This window comes from Hypanus sabinus, chromosome 21 (genome assembly GCF_030144855.1).
Source record: "Hypanus sabinus isolate sHypSab1 chromosome 21, sHypSab1.hap1, whole genome shotgun sequence".
Classification (NCBI taxonomy): Eukaryota; Metazoa; Chordata; class Chondrichthyes; order Myliobatiformes; family Dasyatidae; genus Hypanus; species Hypanus sabinus.
The window spans coordinates 263,708-282,941 of NC_082726.1; the positions used below are offsets into that span (position 1 = coordinate 263,708).

Here is a 19,234-nt window from a genome sequence, read left to right on the forward strand (position 1 = left end):
AGAGGCTCCAAAGCTCTGTGCTCGCAAACTCCTGTAGGCTATCTAATTGTGAGCCGGTTCGGATGTGCCAGGAAATGAGTCGCCACATAATCCCCCCCCAGAACCGGTGATACACCCCCCAATGTCCACAGTCTGGGCCAGAACCTGCTTGGGAAGTCGGCCTCTGCGCCGAGGTGTGCCAGGTCCACATGGGCCGGTTTGAGGCGGTCCACCGTGAAAACCTCCTCTTTCCCCCCAACGTCCAGCACGAACGTGGACCCGTTGTTCCGGAGCACCATAAACGGCCCCTCGTATGGCCGCTGCAGCGGTGGCCGATGCCTGCCCCTTCGTACAAACACAAACTTACAGTTCTGCAGGTCTTTGGGTACGCAGGTTGGGTTCCGCCCGTGCTGTGAAGTGGGTATGGGGGCCAGGTTACCGAGCTTCTCGCGTAGTCTGCCCAGGACTGCTGCGGGATCTTCCTCTTGCCCCGGTGGGGCTGGTAGGAACTCCCCGGGGACAACCAGGGGCGCGCCGTATACCAACTCGGCCGATGAGGCGTGCAGGTCGTCCTTGGGCGCTGTGCGGATGCCGAGTAGGACCCAGGGAAGCTCGTCTGCCCAGTTGGCTCCTCACAGGCGGGCCATGAGGGCTGACTTCAGGTGACGGTGGAAACGCTCCACTAGCCCGTTCGACTGTGGGTGGTAGGCAGTTGTGTGGTGCAGCTGAGTCCCCAAAAGGCTGGCCATAGCTGACCACAGGCTGGAGGTGAACTGGGCGCCTCTGTCGGAGGTAATGTGGGCCGGTACACCAAAACGAGATATCCAGGTGGTGATCAGGGCTTGGGCGCAAGTTTCGGAGGTGGTGTCGGTGAGCGGGACCACCTCTGGCCATCTTGTGAACCGGTCCACGATAGTCAGGAGGTGCCGCGCTCCACGCGACACTGGCAGGGGGCCCACAATATCCACATGAATGTGGTCGAAACGCCGGTGGGCAGGATGGAACTGCTGCGGTGGGGCTTTGGAGTACCGCTGCACCTTGGCTGTCTGGCAGTGCATGCACGTTTTGGCCCATTCACTGACCTGTTTGCAGAGTCCGTGCCAAACGAACCTGCTGGAAACCATCCGGACAGTTGGTTGGCTGGTGGCGACGTCACAGAGTAGGGTCCTCTCACCCGGGCCTACGGGGAGGTCCTGGAGCTGCAAACCGGAGACTGCGGTTCTGTAACTCGGAATCTCCTCATCCGCCTGCTGCGCCTCTGCCAGAGCCTCAAAGTCTACCCCTTGGGAAAGGGCATGAACGGTAGGGCGAGAGAGCGCATCCGCCATGACATTATCCTTACCCGAGACGTGCCAGACATCCGTCGTGTATTCAGAGATGTAGGACAGGTGGCGTTGCTGGCAGGACGACCAGGGGTCGGACGCTTTCGTAAACGCAAAGGTAAGCGGTTTGTGGTCCGTGAACGCAGTGAAGGGCCAACCTTCTAGGAAGTACCTGAAATGCCGGATTGCCAGGTAGAGCGCCAACAGTTCCCGGTCGAAAGCACTGTACTTGAGCTCAGGTGGCCGCAGGTGTTTGCTGAAAAATGCCAGGGGTTGCCAGCGACCTGCGATGAGTTGCTCCAGCACCCCACCGACTGCCATGTTAGATGCGTCCACTGTGAGGGCGGTAGGGGCGTCCATTCTGGGATGTACTAGCATTGCGACGTTCGCCAAAGCTTCCTTCGTTTGAACGAAAGTGGCGGCGGACTCCTCATCCCAGGTAATGTCCTTGCTCGGACCCGACATCAGGGCGAACAGGGGGCACATGATCCGGGCAGCTGAAGGGAGGAAGCGGTGGTAGAAATTGACCATACCTACGAATTCCTGAAGGCCTTTGATCGTGGTGGGTCGGGGGAAGTGGCAGACCGCATCTACCTTAGCGGGCAGAGGGGTTAGTAACCCTGTGGCCCAGGAAGTCAATGGTATCGAGTCCGAACTGGCATTTGCCGGGGTTGATTGTAAGACCGTACTCACCCAGTCGGGCGCAGAGTTGACGGAGGTGGGACAGATGCTCCTGACGACTGCTGCTGGCTATGAGGATGTCATCCAAATAGATGAACGCGAAGTCCAGGTCCCGCCCCACCACGTCCATTAACCGCTGGAACGTCTGTGCGGCATTCTTCAGGCCGAACAGCATGCGGAGGAACTCGAAAAGGCCAAACGGGGGTGATGAGAGCCGTTTTGGGGACGTCGTCATGATGCATCAGGATTTGATGGTACCCTCGGACGAGGTCTACCTTGGAGAAGATCCGTGCGCCGTGCAGGTTTGCTGCAAAGTCCTGAATGTGCGGCACAGGGTAGCGGTCCGGTGTGGTAGCCTCGTTCAGCCTGCGGTAGTCGCCGCACGGTCTCCAGCCGCCTGTCGTTTTGGGCACCATGTGCGGGGGGAGGCCCATGGGCTGTCGGACCGCCGGATGATCCCCAATTCCTCCATCCTCTGGAACTCCTCCTTCGCCAGTCGGAGCTTGTCCGGGGGAAGCCGCCGAGCGCGGGGGTGGAGGGGTGGTCCTTGGGTCGGATGTACGCCGTGTCGGGGCATGGCCGCTGTGAACTGCGGTGCCAGAACCGATGGGAAATCCGCCAGGACCCTGGTGAAGTCGTTGTCGGACAGCATGATGGAGCCGAGGTTGGCAACTGGGCTGCACCCAGGGAGAACGTCTGAAAGGTCTCGGCGTGTACCAGTCTCTTCCTGGGCAGGTCGACCAGTAGGCTGTGAGCCCGCAAAAAATCCACACCCAGAAGCGGTTGGGCTACGGCGGCCAGTGTGAAGTCCCACGTGAACTGGCTGGAGCCGAACTGTAGCTGCACCTGACGGGTGCCATAGGTCCTTACTGTGCTGCCGTTCACGGCCCTCAGGGGGGGACCCGGTGCCCTGCTGCGGGTGTCGTAACTCATCGGAGGTAAAACGCTGATCTCGGCACCAGTATCGATCAAAAACCAGCGTCCCGACCTTCTATCCCACACATACAGGAGGCTATCCCGATGGCCAGCCGCCGTAGCCATCAGCGGCGGCTGGCCCTGGCGTTTCCCGGGAACTTGCAGGGCGGGCGACAATGGCGGGCTTCTGCGCCCCACTGCTGGTGGTAGAAGCACCAGTGTTCCTTGGGCTGGGGGTTGGCGGGCTCTGCGGCCGGGCCTGGACTGGTTTGCTGCTGGGAGCGTGGCTGGGAGATCTGTGCGATGGACGCTCACCTTTTTGGCGTTCCACAGCAAGTCCGCCCGGGCTGCCACCTTCCGAGGGTCACTGAAATCTGCGTCGGATAGCAGCAGGCGTATGTCCTCGGGCAGCCGCTCCAGGAATGCCTGCTCAAACATGAGGCAGGGTTTGTGTCCATCGGCTAGAGACAACATCTCATTCATTAAAGCCGATGGAGGTCTGTCACCCAAGCCATCCAGGTGCAGTAAATGGGCAGCCCGCTCGCGCCGTGAGAGCCCGAAAGTCCTAAGGAGCAGGGCTTTGAATTCCATGTACTTGCCGTCTGCCGGGGGCGACTGTACGAACTCCGCGACCTGGGCCGCTGTGTCCTGGTCGAGGGAGCTCACCACGTAGTAGTAGCGGGTGTCTTCTGAGGTGATCTGGCGAATGTGGAATTGGGCTTCGGCTTGCTGGAACCATAGGTTCGGTCGCTGTGTCCAGAAACCCGGCAGTTTCAACGAAACCGCATGAACAGAGGCAGTGTCGGTCATTTCTGGTCCAAAAATCGTTTGGACCGTCGGGGTCACCAATTGTAGCAGTGTTCTACACACAGCGCTAAAATTACAACACAGAGTCGGTAACTGCAGTCGAAGGAAAAACTTTATTCGAAATCCTCAGCCTCACTTTTAAGCCTCCCTCAACCTGCCCCCCTTGGCGCAGAGGCTCCAAAGCTCTGTGCTCGCAAACCCCCGTAGGCTATCTAATTGTGAGCCGGTTCGGATGTGCCAGGAAATGGGTCGCCACAATACCATAAATATTGGATATTGAACCATTATAAAAAGGTTTCAAATTAAAAATTACATCTATTAAGTCCTTATCGGAACTTATAGGAAATGTATATAGTTCAGAATGCAGGAAGTCACTCATTTATAAAAAACGAAAAAATGGGTTTTGGGTAAACTATATTTAGCTGACATTTTCTCAAATGAAAGAAGACTTCCTCCAACAAACAAATCCTGGAAGCATTTAATACCCAATCTATCCCATTCTTTAAAAACTGAATCGGTCATCAAAGGTTTAAAAAAATGGTTAAAGCAAATGGGACTAGACAGAGAAAATCTCAACAGACCAAAGAATTTCCTAAATTTTGCCCAGAACCTCAAAGTATGTTGAACTACCAAATTTTCAGTTAGTTTACTAAAAGATAAAGGGAGTGAGGATCCAAGAAGAGAAATAATAGAAAATCTATTCACAGAGTTAGCTTCTAAAGAAACCCATATCGGACAGTCCTCACAGTTAATGCAATATGTCCAAAACATAAGATTTTGTATATTGACTGCCCAATCATAAAACCTAAAATTTGGTAAAGTTAAACCTCCATTCTTCTTAGATTTTTGAAGACGAACTTTATTTAGTTGAGAATGTTTGTTTTTCCATATATAAGAAGATATAATAGAATTGAGAGAATCAAAAAAAAGATCTAGGAATAAAAACAGGTAATGCCTGAAAAAGGTATATAAATTTATGTAAAATGTCCATTTTAATAGAGTTGACTCGGCCAATCAAGGATAAAGAAAACGGAGACCAGTTTGATAATGTCCTTTTTACAAAATTCAGTAAGGTAAGAAAATTTTCATTAAATAGGTGTTTATAATTCTTGGTAATAGTTACACCCAAATAGGTAAATTGATTTTTTACAATTTTAAAAGGAAGGTTAATTGATGACAAATTATTCAGAGGAAAAAGTTCACTCTTATGTAAATTCCTTTGTATCCTGAAAACTAGATTATCATTAAGAGAGCAAAGTCATCTGCTGCCTGGGACCAAGTTGCATCTCCTACAAGGTTTATAAGAAATGTCCAAAACTCCTCTGGAGGTTGAGGAAGCTTTGGACCAAAGGCTCTATTCCATCAAGCTGGAAAATGTCTAAAGGAAGAAGATTCCTCCACAATCACCCAGTTTAGGAGAATCTCCCTCCTTAGCATGGAGTGCAAGATATTCTTCTCGGCACTTGTGAGAAGGCTGTCCTCTTACTTAATGGAGAACCACTATATCGACACATCCATCCAGAAAGGTGGCATCCCGGGTTTCCCTGGGTGCCTTGAACACACGTCAACAATCAGCAAATTGATCCATGAGGCCAGACAGACCAAAGGCAACCTAACAACTGTCTGGTTAGACCTAGCCAATGCGTATGGACCAATTCCACACATCACCTTCCAGGCTGGCCTGGACCACTGCCATATCTTGCCAGTAATGCGAGACATGGTCACCACCTATCTAGGATTCAAGCTACACTTCACATTTGCCCATTTTACAACCAGGTGGCAAGACTTCCAAAAAGGGATTCCAACTGCTGTACCGTCTCCCTCATCTTGTTTGTCATGGGTATGAACCTCCTCATATCAGCAGCAGCAAACATTACCCAAAGCCCAGTGATGCAGCCTGGGATCTGACAACCTGCAATATGGGGTTCATTCTCGGCGCACCTGGCACAGATAAGGACGTCCGGGAGGCTAGGAGTCTCCAGGACCTCCCACATCTGACACCGAGAACAACAAGCTACCCTCACACTCATAATTTCCCCCATTCCTCAAATAACAGAAAAATTTGAAAACTACACCTACTTTGCCTCGCCTGTTTCCGCCTAAGCCCATCGAGCCAAAGCCCTTAAGGCTTCAATCTGCTCCCGGCTCACTCCTCTGCCTGCAAAACGACACTGCCCACTGTATAAGGCTGTGTTCCTTTTAAATCTTCCGCGCTTCACTGCCCGACGTCACACGCCTGCGCAGTCTCGCCTCTCTTAACTCTGATGAGAAGAAAAAAATCAAAATGGCTCCCACCGCCCTCCCGTTCTGATTCTCATACCTCCTTCTCCAAATTCTATTGTCATTGGTAGTGGAGGAGTTCAAGGTGGCAAAGTGTAGGATTGTGTTAATTCTGAGGGGCTCTGATGACAAGGTAATGAATCAAGCAGGAGTCACAAAAAAGCCAGACCAAAAGTGCACTGCCAACTCGGCCATAGACCAGGCAGTGAGCTCCCTGCAATTGAGAGACATCATTGATAACTCATGCCTGAGACAGCAAGGCCTCGGCTCTGAACATTTCCAACAATGGGGGAGTACCTTCACCTTAGAAAGACCAACTACACTCTCTTCATTGATTTTCCAGCATACTGCTGGTGTCTTCTCCAGTGAAGACCAATGCAAAATAATTCATCCATTATTTCTTTGTCCCCCATTACTACCTCTCCAGTGGTCCTGTATATATATCTGAAAATATCCTTTTTCATATTATTGGCTAGCTTACCTTCATATTTCATCTATTTCTTTTTTAGTTTCCTTCTGTTGGTTTTTGAAAGTTTCCCAATACTCCAGCTTCCCACTAATTTTTGCTCTATTAAATTCAAGTTCAAGGTTATTTCTCATTCAACCAAACACATGTAAACAGTTAAATGAAACATTGTTCCTCTGGGGCCTAGGTGCAAAACCCAGTATATAGTCACACACAACATATAGTTACAATAAATAGCATATTTAGTCACCAAAAGTATAGGTACAAATCTTTGAGTGGTATGGCCTGAAGACTGATGGTGCATGGGATTTTGTCCTGGATCCACCTTTCTCCAAGAACAAGCACACAGAAGTTCATTATTTCATGCTGGGTCAGCCACAGACAAAATCAATCCACCTTATATGTCCTCCCTTTTCCTTTTATGCTGTCTTTGACTTCCCTTGTCAACCACTGTTGTCTCATCCTACTTCTTCTTTGGGATGCCTTCCAAACTTCTCCCAGAAACTCTACCCATTGCTGTTCTGCCATCATCCCTGCTAGTGTCCCTTTCCGATCATCTTTGGCCAGCTCCTCTCTGAATCCTCTATAATTCCCTTTGCTCCACTGTAATGCTGATAAATATGATTTTACCTTTTCTCTCTCAAACTGCAGGGTAAATTCTATTATATTATGATCACTGGCTCCCAAAATTTCCCTTACCTCAAGTTCTCAAATCAGATCTGGTTCACTACACAGCACCCAGTCCAGAATCGCCTTACCACAAGCTATTCTTAAAAAGCTATCTCATAGGTATTCTACAAACTCCTTCTCTTGGGATCCAGCATTAACGTAATCTACTTGTATACTGAAATCCCATGACTATCATAACACTGCCAATTTGACCTGCTTTTTCTATCTCCTGTTGCAATTTCTAGTCCATGTCCTGCCTATTGTTCAGAGGCCCGTATAGAACTTCCACCAGGGGCATTTTACCTTCGCAGTTTAACTCTATCCACAAGGATTTTAGATCTTCTGATCCCATGTCACCTCATTCTAAGGATTTAACTTTTTACGAACAGAGCAATCCCACCCTCTCTGCAAACCCGCTTGATACAAATGTATCCTTGGACACTATGATCTTCTTGCAGCCACAACTCAATGATGCCCACAATGTCCTACCTGCCAATCTCTAACTGTGCTACAAGATGATCTACCTTATTCTGAGGTAGCTTCCAGTGACCACCCATTTTAATTTCACTTTCCATTCCCATTCTGATATATCTATCCATGGCCTTCTCTACTGTTGTGATGAGGCCAGAGCACCTTATATACTGTCTGGGTAGCCTCCAACCTAATGGCATGAACATCGACCTCTCGAACTTCCGCAAATTTTCCCCCTGCCCATTCATCATTCTCCGTCCCCTTTCCCTCTCTCACCCTATCTCCTTGCCTGCCCATCTCTGGTGTTCCTCCACCCCCCCCCCCACTTTTCTTTCTTCCATGACCTTCTGTCCTCTCCTATTAGATTCCCCCTTCTCCAGCTCTGTAGCTCTTTCACTAATCAACTTCCCAGCTCTTTACTTCATCCCTCCCCTATGGGTTTCACCTATCACCTTGTGTTTCTCCCTCTCCTCTCCCCTCCCACCTTTTAAATCTACCCCTCCAGTCCTGCTGAAAGGTCTTGGCCCGAAACTTCGACTCTTTTCTGTAGATGCTGCCTGGCCTGCAGAGTTCCTCCAGCATTTTGTGTGTGTTGCTCGGATTTCAAGGATCTGCAGATTTTCTCTTGTTTACCTTATTCTATATACTGTGTGCATTCAAATATAACATTTCTGTCCTGTATCCATCACCTTTTCCAAGTTTTCCCCCAATGTTAGGAAAAGATAAATTCTTAACCCTTTATAAACCGCCAGTGCGTTTATTTGTATATTTGCATCCTCTGCTCTATCATTCCTCTTCTCACTCTCCTGCCAAACCAGCTTAAATCCTCCCAACAGCTTTAGCAAATCTGCCCACAAGGATTCTGGTCACCCTGCCTTCAAGCCCAACCAATTCCTATCAAGATGCTCCAACCAAACTAGTACCTTTTGCCAACCCATAACTTTCTAAACCTTTCCAATCCATGCCATTGTCCAAACACAAATTGCTGGTGGAACGCAGCAGGCCAGGCAGCATCTATAAGTGCTATTGACGTTTCGGACTGAGACCCTTCATCAGAACTAACTGAAAGGAAAGATAGTAAGAGATTTGAAAGTAGGAGGGGGAGGGGAAAATGCGAAATGATGTGAAGCCAGACAGGTGGTTGGCAAAAGGGATACAGAGCTAGAGAAGGGAAAGGATCATGGGACAGGAGGCCTAGGGAGAAAGAAAGGGGGAGGGGAGCACCAGAGGGAGAAGGAGAACAGGCAGAGTGATGGGCAGAGAGAGAAAAAAAGAACTAAATATATAAGGGATGGGGTAAGAAGAGAAGGGGCATTAACGGAAGTTAGAGAAGTCAATGTTCATGCCATCAGGTTGGAGGCTACCCAGCCAGTATATAAGGTGTTGTTCCTCTAACCTGAGTGTGGCTTCATCTTGACAGTAGAGGAGGCCATGGATAGACATATCAGAATGGGAATGGGAAGTGGAATTAAAATGTGTGGCCACTGGGAGATCCTACTTTCTCTGGTGGACAGAGCGTAGGTGTCTGCGTCGGGTCTCACCAATATATAAAAGGCCACACCGGGAGCATCAGACGCAGTATACTACACCAGCCGACTCACAGGTGAAGTGTCGCCTCACCTGGAAGGACTGTCTGGGGCCCTGAATGGTGGTAGGGAGGAAGTGCAAGGGCAGGTGTAGCACTTGTTCCCCCAAATGGTGGTGAGGGAGGAAGCCCTGAATGGTGGTGAGGAAGGAACCTAACCTGATGGCATGAACATTGACTTCTCTAACTTCTGTTAATGTTCCTCCCTTTCTTACCCCATCCCTGATATATTTAGTTTTTTTTCCTCTCTCTGCCTGTTCTCCATCTCCCTCTGGTGCTCCCCTCCCCCTTTCTTTCTCCGTAGGCCTCCTGTCCCATGATCCTTTCCCTTCTCCAGCTCTGTATCCCTTTTGCCAACCACCTGTCTGGCTCTCAGCTTTACCCCACCTCCTCCGGTCTTCTCCTATCATTTCGCATTTTCCCCTCCCCCTCCTACTTTCAAATCTCTTACTATCTTTCCTTTCAGTTAGTCCTGACGAAGGGTCTCGGCCCGAAATGTCGACAGCACTTCTTCCTATAGATGCTGCCTGGCCCGCTGCGTTCCACCAGCATTTTGTGTGTGTTGCTTGAATTCCCAGCATCTGCAGATTTCTTCATGTTTACATGTCATTGTCCAACTCTCTTTTAAAAATTGTTATTGACCTGCCTCAATTGCTTCCTCTGGTAGCTCTTGTTCCACCCTTTGAACAAAGTGGCTGCTCAAGTTCCTATTAAATCCGCTAAATCAGTCAACTCTTTCATATTCACTAGGTGGTGGGGCTGCTATCTTCTGCCTTTTCTGTCATTTTTATTATATTCCTACTCTTTCGTGCTTACTATATATAGTGTTAGCCTAACATGAGTAACACATTCCATTGCATCTTGCTGTACATGACAATGAACTGATCTGGATCTGCACATGACTGAGAAGGTTCAGAGGGATGTGGGCCAAACGTGTGGCATCCGTTAGTCTTGTGAGACCATGGATCTGCGCCCTCTTCAGGATGCAGGCCTGGGCAAGGTTGTATGGAAGACCAGCAGTTGCCCATGTAGCGAGTCTCACCTCTCCACACCAGTGATGTTGTCCAAGGGAAGGGCAAGGGCTGATACAGCTTGGCACCAGTGTTGTCGCAGGAGTTGCCAGAACTCGGACTGCCTTAGGGACTCCAGCTCCAGATTTGTCCTCAGGGTTTACTCCCTAAGCCTTTACCATGAGTGGGTATGGCCACAAGGCAGTAGAGGTTTGAAATCAGGGTTTCCTTCTCTTAGATGGACTGCCTTCCCAGGCTGACAAGCACTGGTTTTAAGGCGCCAGGACCCACCTTTGCCCCTTCTCCTGTCAGTAGAAACAGTTCCACCGGGTTTAGAGGCTAAGCCACACGAGAAGGCCAGGAGTTGGAACTTGGTTGTCAGGGGCTATTTGAGGTGCATGCAACCTCGGCTTGACGGCCTGCTATATTATCCTTTCTTTGTTTTCCCAGAACTCCATGTTTGCTTTCTGCTCATGATCCTCCTGCTCCCTCTCCAGATTTGAAACCCCCTAACACCACACACAACCTCTGATGAAGGGTTTCTGCTGGAAATGTCAACTATACTCTTTTGCTAGATGCTGCCTGATCTGCTGTGTTCCTCTGGCATTTTGTGTGTGTTGCTCAGATTTCCAGGATCTGCAGATTTTCTCTCTTTTGTGATTAGCAAAACCCCTATTATAGCTCTTTAATTTGACCCCCATCCTTTAAACATTAATTCCCTCCAGCATCAGCTCATATGTCAAGACTCACTGCAGCAGTAATGGATTAGGATTTCGAAGGCTCCTACCACAGCACTTTCTAAACCTGAACTGCTAGAACGTTGGTAGCAGAGCCATGAGAAAACCGTTTTGAAGTCACACATTGTGAGAGATAATTGTTTTTCTCCCAATATCATTGGGTTTAAATCTTGCAAAGCTCTACATATCAGCAATATGGGAGCACCTTAACTACAGACACTGCATCAATTAAACCATTCCCCCTGAAAGGTGAATAAATGCTGGCCTTACCGATAATACTCATGCACCAGAGGTAGTGCTGAAGATGCAATGTGAACTATAGCTATAGGTCAGGAGAAATAGCTGACGTTTAAAACGGAATGTTTTAAATTAGCACGAAACATCACAGGGAAGTCACTCTGGTAACAACATCCACCGATGCGGCGCTCCAGCTCCCGGCACCACATGAAGGTTAACTGGTGCAAGATAAATGGATTACGATTTCGAAGGTGCCAAATACAAAGATAAACTTTTTCTGTGAACTTAAATGTCTCCGCGTGCGCGCAAGTGCTCGCGCTCCCCAGGGACCCGGAGCGAGCGATGCTCGAGCCGCTAACGGCAGGGGCGGGGACGCCAGGCGAGCGCGAGCGTCGGGCGCGCAGCCGCGGACTGAGCCGGCTGCGCGCGCAAGCCGGTTGCGTCCTTGTCAGGGAGGTAGTGTTTCTGGTGAAGAGTGGCTGGAGTACAGCCTCACTGCGAAAGGCGACGGTAAGAACCCAGTTTTATTAGATGATTTAAGCCTGGACTTCAGGGTGTTGTTTTGCAATTATTTCTAGTCAGGTGCAGTGTGGAAAGGTCAATTCCTTTTAGCTACATTTATCCAATTGTGTCTTGTTCTCATGGAAACAGGTCAGGCTTTTTTTAGGCCACTTGGTTTCTGTCTCTCGGGGATGTGCTGACAACCGCGTACACTGCAGCACTTTCAACACTTTAACTGTGCGCTGTTATGTATTGTACATTTTCAATATTTATTTTAAGACACTCCTGTTTAGATAAAATGGCAAATGCTGGTAGTAATGCAGAGAAAGCAACTCGCGCACAATTACTGATAATAAAAATATAAAGCCTGATGTCTTGCTGTGTATCAATGCAAAGGATAAGGTACTTGTCTTTATTGCTCTTTATTGTTGCTGTCATCTTAATTTCCTTTATGTTGAACGTCAAACATTTAATTACTAGTTTAATGTAAGCGATTTACTTTGTAATATAATTTAAAAACAAATGGTAGTTCTGATAATGTACAATATAATTCTGTTCCTGGAAGTATTATAATGACTGATGGAGTTTCATTCCACCATAAAATAGCAATTTTGCTGCAACGCCGATTAGGACACTTACAAATGTTCTTAACAGATTTCAGTCTTCCGATTAATTGCACTTTTGAATGTGTTCAAATGAACAGCTGCAGAAAGAGTGTTTCAAATTCGTTTTCTTACAAATGAAGGCAGAATAAAATGATTTTAAGATTTTGATTTTATCTAAAATGGTGATTTTCTTTAATTAAGGTTATGGAGCAAAACTTTTATGGATTGCATGTTGGTAGTCCTTAAAACGTAGATCTTTACCGATACAGTAACCCTACTCCCCAGTGTAAAAAAAAGCATCGCTGCAGAATCAAGTTAAGCATTCAACCAGACAAACTTTACACCCTGCCCTCTATTACAGTGTGTTACTTTGTGTATTCGATTCTTTCAGGATGTCGTATTTCTTGACTCGAATACCTAATCTCTTAATATGGCATGCTCTTTCATTTGATTAAATGGTTGTGACTTTGCATGCATTATTGATGCGTATTTTCTACTTTGTGGGGTGTTTTATGACTTGTAGCGTTGTTGAAATAGCTTTCAGGATGCTGTGGTTGGACAATGTTGCCATCTAGGTTACTGAGAAGCAATGTGATTGAACAATGCATGTATTGTTGTATCAAGATTGTACTGCACCTATTCTTATAAAATTGTGCTGTATTCCAAAATTATTTCCTCGTTTATAAATGGAAAATAAAACTGGGGGGGTTTGTATGTTAAGATGCTTATGAATAACTTTAATATTACCAATTTTATAATGTTCTTGGAAATGTGGATATTAATATATGCAGTTTGAAATATTTTGTTATTTGTGTACTGTTTGCTTAATGTTCATTTTAGATTGGCTAATTGCTTTAATATTAGTGGATTAGGAAGATATTTTGCTTCATAAGAGCATTTGGGTCTAATAATATGACATTGAGTAAGGCTACTGATTGGAAAATCTGGGTAATTATTTTGCTTTTTTTCTTTTTAAGTTTGTGTTTCTCAAACCAAATGTATCCAGTGCTATGGATGCAGATATTTAGAGGACTCAAAATAATTTGACAGATAATGCAAATGTGAGAAATGACTCCTGGAATTTTGCTCATTCTATGCTTTAAAACTATTTGCATTGCATGTATGATTACAGTGATCATGTGTTAGGCTGTCTTTTCATGCATTTTATGTTTGTACTCTGCTTTTTATGGTTCTTTTGATCTTTTTTATGTCGGACCACAAATTACGGTTCATGTAATTAAAGCAGTATACTTGCAACTAATCATTCTCCTCAGTCTTTTTCAGTTAATTATTATGGGTTAAAATGACAATCATAGATTCATTAATTTGCTGGAGCTGCCATTTTTAATTTTGAGCAGGTTGAGGACGGCTGCCAGCACACTTCTGGAAGATTTTCTAAAATGGACACATTTACATTGCTACACCATTTAGGTTCTGTTTTTTTTTTGGTGAGGTATCATTTAGAGGAAAGACTTAAAATAGAAATATTTCAAAACTATAAATTAAAGAAATGTTAAGTTTAGGAAGGATAATTTAATAAGCAACAGAATAGGCCCAATTATCTTTTTGAAAATTGTAGTAGAATGTAAAATTCAACCTTGTGACAATCACATAGTAAACAGCAGCCATCATGGAACTAGCTGAGAGAATATTTTGGTGACTGAACATGATTTTTAGTAGTAGAAGCTTAATAACTTTAATTTTTCAGGAATTGACTATATCTATGTAGCATTTATCCTTAATTGCAATGTGGTGGAATTAAGTGACTGAAGTGCTGTTTGGGGTGCACTTTGCATATAGTTATAATTTTTAAGTTTTCAAATAGTTATAAAGAATGATAGGCCAAATGCACAGGTTAAAACTCTAAACTGAGGCAAGGACAATTTTGGAAGTATTAGATGGGATCTTGCAGAGGCTGATAGGGTGATACTACCTGCTGGTAAAGAGATAAATGGCAAGTTGGGAGCCTTTTAAGGGTGTGATATCAAGAGTGTGGGGCAGTATGTTTCACTAGGGTGAAGGGCAAGGTTGGCAAGTTTAGGGAACCCCAGCTGATGAGAGATATCGAGGCTCTGGTCAGGAAAAACGAGACATACATTGACATCAGGCAATTGGGGAGGAGTGAATCCCAAGGAGTGTAAGAGCATAACAAAGAGAGCAAGAAAGGTGATATGAAATGGATCTGGCAGATGGGATTAAGGAAAAATCCCATGAAATTCTATAGTTATACTAAATGTGGTGAGAGAGAGAATAGACCTCCTTCAAGCATTATTGCCACAATATGTGGAGACACAGGAGATAGAAACGATTTTTAATGTTATTTCTCATCAGCTTTTAAATGACAGGTTAGAGGAGCAGAATTAGACCATTTGACCCATCGAGTCTGCTGTGCCATTAGTTTGTGGCTGATTATACTGTCCTCTCCACCACACTCTCCAACCTTCTCACTGTAACCTTTGCCCTTACTAATCAAGAACCTATCAAACTCCACTTTAAATATACCCAATGACCTGGCCTCCACAGCTGCCTGTGGTAATAAGTTCCACAAATTCACCACCCTCTGGCTAAAGAGATTTCTCCGCATCTCTGTTTTAAATGGATGCTCCTCTGTCTGGAAGATTTGCCCTCTTGTCTTAGACTCCCCCACCATGGGAAACATCTTTTCCACATCTACTCTGTTTAAGCCTTACAACATTTGAAAGGTTTCAATAAACCCCCCCCCCAACCTTCTGTATTCCAGTGAGTACAGATCCAGAGCTATCAAATGTTCCCCGTATGCTAACCCTTTCATTCCCAGAATCATGTTTGAGTGGTATTGCAACAACAACCTCATTCAGTGTCAGTAAGATCTTAGAATTGATAGTGGTCTTCAGCAAAGGGATGCAGGGAGAGCACGCATCAGTCCTCATTGAAGAATCAGTAAAAGGAAGCGACAGCAGCTTTAAAATCCTGGGCTTCAGAATCTCAGAGGGTTTATCATGGGCCCAACACATTGATGTAATTGTGAAAAGTTATGCCTCATTAGGAATTTGACAAGATTTGGTATGTCACCAAGACCTCTTTAATAAAAAAGAATTACAGATGTATGGTGGAGTGCATTTTGGTCGCATCACCACCAAGTTATGGAAGCTCCAATCTGCAGGATTGAAAGAGGCTACAGAGTGTTGTAGACACAGCCAGCTCTGTGAGGGACATAAAAGGGGCATCAAACTTATCATCAAAAGGTGGTGCCTCAAGAAGGCATCATCCATCATTAAAGACCCTCAACATCCAGGATTTGCCCTCGCTCATTGCCATTGGGGTTGGAAGTACATGAGGCTGAAAACCTTTGCTCAATGTTTCTTCCCATCTACCATCAGATTTATGAATGGTTCACAAACATACCTCAAAAATACTATTTCCCAGTATTTATTTATTGATTTATGGTACCTTATAGTAATTTTTATGCTTTGCATTGTACTGCTGCCACAAAACAACACATTTGACGACGTATGTTGGTGATAATAACTTGACTCATTTTGATTCCTCCTGAGTCATACAAGGATCAAGGTGCAGGTGAATCACCCAAGTAGAGATGAGGACAGGGCTTTAAATAATAATAATAATAAGTTTAAAAGATGAAAAATAATGGGTACAATAAAAGGGAAGGAAAGTGCACGATGGGTTACTGAAGTCTATTGAATGAAATAAAAAACAAAGCTTAGACAGGGAATAGAAATTAACTTAAGGCAACATGGATACAAATTTAAGAGGGCTGGTGAATAGAGGACTGAAGGTGTATTTCAGTGCATGTAGATGAACAAGGTAGATGAACTTGTAGCACATTTAGAAACTGGCAGTTATGACACAGCTGGGAGCTAAACATCCAAGGATACTTCCTATCAAAATGACGGACTGGTGGGCACAGGGAATGTGGTGGTACTGTTCGTTAAAACTATGAAATCAAATCCTTAACAAGAAGTGACATAGGATCAGAAGATGTAGATCCTTGGTGGTAAAGAAGCTGTGAGGATAAAAAAACCCTGATGGGAGTCACAGTTACAAGAAAAAGTTTGTGAGCTCTTTGCATTTATCCGGTTTTCTGCATCAGTTACTCATAAAATGTGGTCTGGTCATCATCCAAGTCACAATAATAGACAAACACAATTTGTTTGGATGCATCCCAGGGTATTGGTAGAAATGGCAGGGGTTGTAGTAGGCACATTTGTGATAACTTACCAAAATTCTGGATTCAGGTCCTGGTGGACTTGAAAGACCAGAATGTCACGCTACTTTTTCAAAAAAGATGTAGACAAAAAGTAGTTAACTGTAGGTGAGTTAACTTAATGTCTGTATCTGGGTGCTGAGCCCATTGCAGTACACTCTATTCACATATTACTGCACAGCCAAACACCTGAACAATTACGTCGGCAAGTTCGCCAATGACGAAACAGTGGTTGGGCACATGAACAACAATGAAATGGCCTACAGAGAGGAGGTTGGAGGGCTGGTGCCAGGTGAATTAACTACTTTAATATCAACAAGACAAAGGAGATGGTTATTGACTTCAGGAGAACTTGCACCACTTGCATCCCCCTTTATATTGGCAGTAAGCAGTAGAAATTGTGAGCATCCTGGGAGTGCACATCATGCACAACCTCTCATGGTCCCAGAACACATCCTACACAGTCAAGAAGGCTCACCAGCATCTCTACTTTGAATAGACTGAAGAGAGCTAGATTTCATATCTAAACCCACATCTTTCTACAGATGTGCAGTAGAGAGCATCCTACCAAGCTGCATCACTGCTTGCTATGGAAACTGAACAGAGGCAGACCGGAAGTCTTTACAATAGGTAATCAAAACTGCCCAATGCATCGTTAGCACCAGCCTACCTGGCATCAAGGACATGTATAGATGCCAGAAAATAGCCAGTAACATCAAGCCAGGACCACCAGATTCGAATATAGTTACTTATCCTAATTGGTAAAGCTGATCAACATCTCCACCCACTAGCTCCACTATTACTTTATTATTTCCTGTCAGTTACCTTATGTACAACCTAACACCACTTTATGGACAATCAATGTTATAAGCTATCTTGAGTATTTACATTTATTGTTTTTTCACTATTATTTTTGTGTTCTTTATCTTTTTTTTGTGCTGCATCTGATCCTGAGAAACAGTTATTTTGTTATCCTTACTCCTGTGTACAGAAAATGGCTCTGAACAATCTTGAATCAGACAGCCACAGCATAGATTATTGAAGAATAGGACCTGTTTGACAAATCTTTTGGAGTTTTTTGTGGATATAATGAGTGCATGGATCGAGGGGAATAGATGGATGTTATGCACTTGAATTTCCAGAAAGTGTTCGATAAGGTGCCACATACGACAAAGATGTATGGAGTTGGGAGTAATGCATGAATGGAGGATTGGTTGAGTGCTGTAGGGGTCAGTGCTGGACATGAAACATAAGCTAAGAATTTGGAAGAGGGACTAAGTGCAGCTGACCTAAGTTTGCAGATGACACTAAATTGAGTGGAAAAGCAAATTGTACAGAGGATGCAGAGAATTTGTAGATTAAGTTAATGAGTGGGCAAGGGTCTGGCAGATGGAGTACACTTGGTAAATGCAAGGCCCACTTTGGAAGGAAAAATATTAGGTAAATATCAGATTATTATGTAAACAGTGAAAGATTTCAATCTATTGTTATGCAGAAGGACTTGGGAGTGCTTGTGCATGAATCTCAAAAGATTGGTTTGTTGGTGCAACAGACTATTGTTAAGGCAAATAGACAGTAGGTGCAGGAGTAGGCCATTCAGCCCTTCTAGCCAGCACCACCATTCACTGTGATCATGGCTGATCATACACAATCAGTACCCCGTTCCTGCCCTCTCCCCATATCCCTTGACCCCGCTATCTATAAGAGCTCTATCTAACTCTCTCTTGAATGCATCCAGAGACTTGGCCTCCACTGCCTTCTGGGGCAGAGCATTCCACATATCCACCACTCTCTGGGTGAAAAAGTTTTTCCACCTCTGTTCTAAATGGCCTACCCCTTATTCTTAAACTGTGGCCTCTAGTTCTGGACTTGCCCATCAGCAGGAATATGCTTCCTGCCTCCAGTGTGTCTAATCCCTTAATAATCTTATATGTTTCAATCAGATCCCCTCCCATCCTTCTAAATTCCAGTGTATACAAGCCCAGTCGCTCCAATCTTTCAACATATGACAGTCCCGCCATTCTGGGAATTAACCTGCACTCCCTCAATAGCAAGAATGTCCCTCCTCAAATTTGCAGACCAAAACTGCACACAATACTCCAGGTGGGGTGTCACCAGGGCCCTGGACAGCTGCAGAAGGACCTTTTTACTCCTATACTCAATTCCTCTTGTTTATAAAAGCCAGCATGCCATTAGCTTTCTTCACTGCCTGCTGTACCTGCATGCTTGCCTTCATCGACTGATGTACAAGAACACCTAGATCTCGTTGTACTTCCCCTTTTCCTAACTTGACTCCATTTAGATAGTAATCTGCCTTCCTGTTTTTGCCACCAAAGTGGATAACCTCACATTTATCCACATTAAACCGCATCTGCCATACATTTGCTCACTCACCCAACCTGTCCAAGTCACCCTGCATTCTCCTAGCATCCTCCTGACATTTTACACTGCCACCCAGCTTTGTGTCATCAGCAAATTTGCTAATGTTACTTTTAATCCCTTCATCTAAATCATTAATGTATATTGTAAACAGCTGCGGTCCCAGCACCGAACCTTGTGATACCCCACTGGTCACAGCCTGCCATTCTGAAAGGGACCCATTAATCACTACTCTTTGTTTCCTGTCAGCAAGCCAATTTTCAATCCATGTCAGTACTCTGCCCCCAATACCGTGTGCCCTAATTTTGCCCACTAATCTTCTATGTGGGACTTTACAAAAGCTTTCTGGAAGTCCAGGTACACTACATCCACTGGCTCTCCCTTGT

General features: G+C 45.4%; 1 protein-coding gene across 2 annotated transcripts in view; it reads left to right on the plus strand.

Moving 5' to 3' along the window:
• The first annotated feature begins 11,597 nt into the window (after positions 1–11,597).
• The window catches only part of otud7a (OTU deubiquitinase 7A), a 290,260-nt gene continuing 282,623 nt past the window's right edge, over positions 11,598–19,234 (plus strand). The window contains exon 1 of one of the 2 annotated variants that reach the window (XM_059945829.1): positions 11,598–11,669. The gene's annotated coding sequence lies outside the window, so the exon portion shown is untranslated. The remainder of the gene's footprint in view (positions 11,670–19,234) is intronic. The other variant, XM_059945827.1, reaches the window with a different exon arrangement.